The sequence below is a fragment of the Rhinoderma darwinii genome, chromosome 13 (assembly GCF_050947455.1).
Source record: "Rhinoderma darwinii isolate aRhiDar2 chromosome 13, aRhiDar2.hap1, whole genome shotgun sequence".
In the NCBI taxonomy this organism is placed as follows: domain Eukaryota; kingdom Metazoa; phylum Chordata; class Amphibia; order Anura; family Rhinodermatidae; genus Rhinoderma; species Rhinoderma darwinii.
The window spans coordinates 40,478,413-40,486,666 of record NC_134699.1 but is presented as its reverse complement, the minus strand read 5'-3'; positions in this window follow the sequence as shown (position 1 = coordinate 40,486,666).

Here is an 8,254-nt window from a genome sequence, read left to right as displayed (position 1 = left end):
TAATTTGTGTTGATGATGCTGAATATTAAGTGTATACAAAAATAATGTGATTAACGATATTCGGTTATTTCTCAAAGAATTTGTGAATAACATCATACCTTGTGATATTGAAACAAATATTCAGTGGCAAAAAGTTTTTTACATATCTTTGTTTTTATACTGCACTAAGAACAAGTACCTTTGAGGTTGAAAGAACTTTCATGTCATCATTATTCAGACAATACAATCTACAATATTTCGATTTTGGAAAAATCTTTTTGTACAATGTCTAGCAACCCACAAAAATCCAGGGCACAGATGGCAGCCAAAGTGTTTGGTAATCATGAAGACTTAACCACACATAACCAGGATTTGGAAAATCTTTTCCGCGATATGGAAAAACACATGATCCAACAGGCGAAAGTGTGGTGGGACCTGACCACACTTAAAACATATATCGAAAAAGACATGATTCCAAGAGGCCTGAGAATCAAAAAATTTCCTACATTCAACTATTCAGATACCTTTTCCAAGGAATGGGAGCAGACCTTAACAGAATGCTCAATCAAATTAATGAAAATTATAACCAAAGAAGAAGAAGCAAAATTAATAGAACTGGAAGTCACAATCTCTGAAATAAAAACAAAAATAAATGACCTTCCCAGCTCACCTGAAGTTGCATTTTTTGATACCAGAACGTCATCCTATATAGAAAAACTTGATCAGTCTCTAGCAGAATCGAAGAAAACTAAGTTCCTTAGAGACACAAAGGACTATCAAAACAATCAAATATATAATTGGAACAGAAGAGACCAAAATCGTCCTAGACCCAAACCAATTCTGAAAAAACAAAATTACCAAAAACAAAACAGACACAGAACCACATCAAGCAGAGTGAGTTTCAGCTCCACAGAGCCAGAATCTACTGAGGGATTCTCGGAAGATGAAAATCTAGGAGCTCGTCCTAAGTACCCACAAAGATCCGATGTCAATCAATATATGCTATCAAAAAACGAGGAAGGAGGGGCGGCAGGAAACACAAGAAGGCTGGAAACAAACCAGAGTCGTCACCTCCGATCACGGAAATACCAACTCTAATACCAAACGTGGTCAACTTATCCTCAACAGTACTTACCCCGGCACAGAATGAAGTTCTATCTCTAGGCTTGAATTTCGCACCCACCAATAAATTTGATATCTTTCAAACGATACTAGATATCAATAAATTTATAAGGAATCTTACTGTAAAACGCCATTTTCTTATGTCCGAGTCTCAAGATACAAATATGGAAATAACATCAGACTTCATATCCAATAATGATGGAAACCTATCAGAGAACCACATTCCTGTACCGCCCGGTCCAGCCATTGAGCAGAAAAATCTGAGCCTGAACGTAGAGGCCTCTGGAAATTCCCAAAAAGAAATCACAGATAGAGTTATACCATTATCCAACAATATTCATCAATCGATACTGGCCTTGTCCTTTCAGGAATTACAAACTATCTCGTGTTTGGACAGTCTTAGGAAAGATAACGATAACCAGGAGAACAACACCACCAATCAATTATCTAATTTCTCTACTACCAATAACCGCTTTTATCCAACTAAATCAAGGACTGATTCTATGGATACTTTTCAAAATCTAGTAGAAAAAGAATTTCAGGCATTATGGAATAAGACGAATCAAACCACACACAAATCAAATCTGTCCAAAAGACTCAAAGAGGCAAAAATATCTCTGGAAAACAACCAAGAAATTATAATTAAAATGGCAGATAAGGGCGGAGGAGTAGCATTAATGGACAAATCTGATTACAAAGCATCCATATTGGACCTCTTATCAGATAACCAAACGTACAAAAAATTGGAAAATAATCCAATCGAGATAATTCAAAAGAAACTGAAACACCTCCTAGATGAAGGCCTGGTCAATGGGCATATTAGCCAAAAACAATTAAAATACATATATATAGAACAGCCCATTACTCCCATTTTTCACGCCCTCCCCAAAATTCATAAATCTATAAGACCCCCACCTATGCGTCCTATTGTGTCTGGAATTGGTTCTATTCTAGAAAGGCTATCTGAATGGCTGGACACATTATTACAGCCAATAGTCCAACTTACTCCAGCGTTCCTGAGGGACACACGAGACGTTTTGCGATCATTCCAATATAAAGAGTGGAAAAATGACTACACATGGCTCACCTGCGATGTAATATCGCTTTACACTTCGATCCCTCACCAAACTGCACACAATGCTCTAGAATTTTATTTAGCTACAAAGAGTACATACACGAATAATTTTCAAATGTACATCCTTCAGGTGCTTAACTTCCTCATGACTCATAATTACTTCTTGTTCAATGGAGTGTTCTACCTACAACTCAAGGGGGTCTCCATGGGAGCCAAATTCTCCCCCTCCATAGCTAATATAGTCATGGCCTGGTGGGAGGAGCACACAATTTTTTCTACTAACAACCCGTTTGGACATCATATTGAATGGTACAAGAGATACATTGACGACCTATTGATCATTTGGAAAGGAGATGTCTATCTAATCCCTAAATTTTTGGAACATCTTAACGACAATATCCATAATCTCAGATTTACCTATAGTCACCACAAAACAGACATCATCTTTCTAGATTTGGAATTAAAAGGCATAGAAGGAAAAATTATTGGATCAAGCACGCATCGCAAACCCACTTCGGCAAATACCATTTTGCATGCAAAGAGTAACCATGCCAAAAAAACCATTATGAATATCCCGATAGGAGAAATGTACCGGGCAAGAAGGAATTGCAGTTCTAATGAACAATTCAATTTAGAACAAAAACAAATATGCTCGAGGCTGCAAAAACGAGGGTATCCGAAGTGGTCTCTGAACAGAGCCACTAATATCACAACTAAAATTACAAGAAAAGAGCTACTGAGTTATGATAAAGAGAACATGAAAGAGAACAAATCTAAACCAGAGATACCCACATTAATACTACAACAAAGCAACCAATTCTCTGAAATCAAAAAGATAATACATAGATATTTACCAGTATTATTCGAAGATGATAGTTTACGCTCCATCCTTGAAGGGGGAGTTAGAATTGTTGCTCGTAAAGCCCCTTCTCTCGGCAGCTCACTTTCTCCGTCACTTTTTTCATCAAAGAATTCTAAATCTACATGGTTAGAAAATAAGGGTTTTTTTAGATGTGGGCAACACCCATGCAAAATGTGCACATATGCGTATCCAAGTAAACACTTTTGGAATTTTGACAATACTTTGACATTTACGGTACGAAACTACATTAATTGCAATACAAGTGCAGTCATCTACACGATAGATTGTACACAATGTAAATTAAAATATGTGGGCTGCACCAGCAGGAAACTGAAAATTCGAATATTGGAACATCTAAGCTATATTCGCAACCCCAACATCGTAAATGTGTCAAACGCCGCGAAACATTTTATCCATCAACACAATAGGACTACCAATTTTTTCCAATGTCAAGCAATAGAAAAAGTCCATTTACCAAAAAGAGGGGGAGATCTGCAATATAAAATATATCAACGTGAAGCCCACTGGATCTTCAAACTGAACACACGATTCCCTAATGGCCTTAACATAAGACATGATCTATATTTTCATTACTAAAATCTAAATTGATATTTAAATTCTCATTGTATTAATATATTCAGTTTTTAATATAGAAGGCTCACATCTACATTAGAGTTATACCATCAGTAAGAAATCTAACACAGTAATAATAACTGCAAGGTAAACCTTTTTCATTTATAATGTGATGTATAATACCTAAGATTGAGAAAACCTATGATTCAGAGCCACAAGGAATCATTTCGCCCTAAATAAAACGTAAAAAGTCAATAAACTAAAAACAAGAAACTTCAAACACACAACTAATATAGAATACAGACAAAAAATTATTAAGATTACATAAAGAATTTTCTCTGTACTAAATGACTATACTAATAAATAACTGATGGGTTATAGTCATTCGCTTGTAAATAATGAGCCACTATTAGATATACTACACTGAGTATGTATACAAAAACATATGTTCTTCTCCCGTTAAAGTATGTACATTGTTTCAACGATGTAGAGTGTATGTTATATGTTTATTACACATCAACATCTTTTAATGTCACCTAGTTTGATATAAGTTAACATATTTAATTTCTGCCACTCCGATTTTCTTTTCTTTTGTTTTCATCCATTTCCCATATAGAGTGTTGTTTTTTACAATTTTTCATCCTTCATAAATTATACTCAGCAGCTGACCAACAAGAATTCGAACATTAAGTGTCTCTCATAGAAGTCATCCACCTTAGAATACATGCTGCGCGTGATTTTGGCCCGCACATCGGTCCAATCTTAGTGTAAGTACATATACTTAAAAATTAACCCAAATAGGGTTTCCAACTACCCTATCGATACTACAATACATCTTGTCTACACACTTAGCCAGTATTAAATATGACAATATATTTACGATCGATTCAAGTTTCTGTCAGGTTTCCAGAGGTAGAAGTGTAACTTCCGGTTTTGCGGTCCACCGTTACCATGCCGTATGGAACGCAAACAAAAAATAAAAAAGAATCTTACGTCAAACCGGAAATGTTAGAACTCAGTAATTAATGAACATGACCATTCTATAATAAACTATTATTGAACCTACGCTCAAACATAGATACTCTGAATGTGACTGCATTACACTCGATCATCCTTAGTAACTTATCATAAAGTATATACATAAAGTCTATAATACAAACGGAGTTTGTGTGAACACATGTAGACACTAATTAGCGCCACTTACGAACACCTGTGCAATCTAACATATAAGACACACATCCCTCTAAGTCAGCTAGCTTCAGCCATGATTAAGGACGCTTGAAGCGTCAGAAACGCGTAGGCTTCCTACCATCATCAACCATTTTTCCCTACACCACCAGGATAGCACGCTGTGCTCTTTACCCCTGTTTTTACTAGCCAAAATGCTCTTGGCACATTAAACTTGGAAAAACCCGTTCCATTTTATTCAATCGTTGGTGCTGGATCTCTACTTCCTTTTTCCTTTGGTCTTGTCTACCGTGTGCCAACACGTAGATCCGTGCACAACGTTTTCTGGTACCACAACAGCAACAAGGTGAGCTGGAGGTCTCTCTTTCTTTTTTCTCTTACTATTGTATTGCATTACTGGCTTGTACCTCACGTGCCCACCATCGTCTACGTTTCCTCAAAGTAATCCTAAAGCCTTGGATTTTTCTATATGTAGACTTGCAAATAACGCATCTAAAAAACGCATCCAAACACAATGTGAATTGGTGTCAAAAAGGAAAAATAATTTGTGTTGATGATGCTGAATATTAAGTGTATACAAAAATAATGTGATTAACGATATTCGGTTATTTCTCAAAGAATTTGTGAATAACATCATACCTTGTGATATTGAAACAAATATTCAGTGGCAAAAAGTTTTTTACATATCTTTGTTTTTATACTGCACTAAGAACAAGTACCTTTGAGGTTGAAAGAACTTTCATGTCATCATTATTCAGACAATACAATCTACAATATTTCGATTTTGGAAAAATCTTTTTGTACAATGTCTAGCAACCCACAAAAATCCAGGGCACAGATGGCAGCCAAAGTGTTTGGTAATCATGAAGACTTAACCACACATAACCAGGATTTGGAAAATCTTTTCCGCGATATGGAAAAACACATGATCCAACAGGCGAAAGTGTGGTGGGACCTGACCACACTTAAAACATATATCGAAAAAGACATGATTCCAAGAGGCCTGAGAATCAAAAAATTTCCTACATTCAACTATTCAGATACCTTTTCCAAGGAATGGGAGCAGACCTTAACAGAATGCTCAATCAAATTAATGAAAATTATAACCAAAGAAGAAGAAGCAAAATTAATAGAACTGGAAGTCACAATCTCTGAAATAAAAACAAAAATAAATGACCTTCCCAGCTCACCTGAAGTTGCATTTTTTGATACCAGAACGTCATCCTATATAGAAAAACTTGATCAGTCTCTAGCAGAATCGAAGAAAACTAAGTTCCTTAGAGACACAAAGGACTATCAAAACAATCAAATATATAATTGGAACAGAAGAGACCAAAATCGTCCTAGACCCAAACCAATTCTGAAAAAACAAAATTACCAAAAACAAAACAGATACAGAACCACATCAAGCAGAGTGAGTTTCAGCTCCACAGAGCCAGAATCTACTGAGGGATTCTCGGAAGATGAAAATCTAGGAGCTCGTCCTAAGTACCCACAAAGATCCGATGTCAATCAATATATGCTATCAAAAAACGAGGAAGGAGGGGCGGCAGGAAACACAAGAAGGCTGGAAACAAACCAGAGTCGTCACCTCCGATCACGGAAATACCAACTCTAATACCAAACGTGGTCAACTTATCCTCAACAGTACTTACCCCGGCACAGAATGAAGTTCTATCTCTAGGCTTGAATTTCGCACCCACCAATAAATTTGATATCTTTCAAACGATACTAGATATCAATAAATTTATAAGGAATCTTACTGTAAAACGCCATTTTCTTATGTCCGAGTCTCAAGATACAAATATGGAAATAACATCAGACTTCATATCCAATAATGATGGAAACCTATCAGAGAACCACATTCCTGTACCGCCCGGTCCAGCCATTGAGCAGAAAAATCTGAGCCTGAACGTAGAGGCCTCTGGAAATTCCCAAAAAGAAATCACAGATAGAGTTATACCATTATCCAACAATATTCATCAATCGATACTGGCCTTGTCCTTTCAGGAATTACAAACTATCTCGTGTTTGGACAGTCTTAGGAAAGATAACGATAACCAGGAGAACAACACCACCAATCAATTATCTAATTTCTCTACTACCAATAACCGCTTTTATCCAACTAAATCAAGGACTGATTCTATGGATACTTTTCAAAATCTAGTAGAAAAAGAATTTCAGGCATTATGGAATAAGACGAATCAAACCACACACAAATCAAATCTGTCCAAAAGACTCAAAGAGGCAAAAATATCTCTGGAAAACAACCAAGAAATTATAATTAAAATGGCAGATAAGGGCGGAGGAGTAGCATTAATGGACAAATCTGATTACAAAGCATCCATATTGGACCTCTTATCAGATAACCAAACGTACAAAAAATTGGAAAATAATCCAATCGAGATAATTCAAAAGAAACTGAAACACCTCCTAGATGAAGGCCTGGTCAATGGGCATATTAGCCAAAAACAATTAAAATACATATATATAGAACAGCCCATTACTCCCATTTTTCACGCCCTCCCCAAAATTCATAAATCTATAAGACCCCCACCTATGCGTCCTATTGTGTCTGGAATTGGTTCTATTCTAGAAAGGCTATCTGAATGGCTGGACACATTATTACAGCCAATAGTCCAACTTACTCCAGCGTTCCTGAGGGACACACGAGACGTTTTGCGATCATTCCAATATAAAGAGTGGAAAAATGACTACACATGGCTCACCTGCGATGTAATATCGCTTTACACTTCGATCCCTCACCAAACTGCACACAATGCTCTAGAATTTTATTTAGCTACAAAGAGTACATACACGAATAATTTTCAAATGTACATCCTTCAGGTGCTTAACTTCCTCATGACTCATAATTACTTCTTGTTCAATGGAGTGTTCTACCTACAACTCAAGGGGGTCTCCATGGGAGCCAAATTCTCCCCCTCCATAGCTAATATAGTCATGGCCTGGTGGGAGGAGCACACAATTTTTTCTACTAACAACCCGTTTGGACATCATATTGAATGGTACAAGAGATACATTGACGACCTATTGATCATTTGGAAAGGAGATGTCTATCTAATCCCTAAATTTTTGGAACATCTTAACGACAATATCCATAATCTCAGATTTACCTATAGTCACCACAAAACAGACATCATCTTTCTAGATTTGGAATTAAAAGGCATAGAAGGAAAAATTATTGGATCAAGCACGCATCGCAAACCCACTTCGGCAAATACCATTTTGCATGCAAAGAGTAACCATGCCAAAAAAACCATTATGAATATCCCGATAGGAGAAATGTACCGGGCAAGAAGGAATTGCAGTTCTAATGAACAATTCAATTTAGAACAAAAACAAATATGCTCGAGGCTGCAAAAACGAGGGTATCCGAAGTGGTCTCTGAACAGAGCCACTAATATCACAACTAAAATTACAAGAAAAGAGCTACT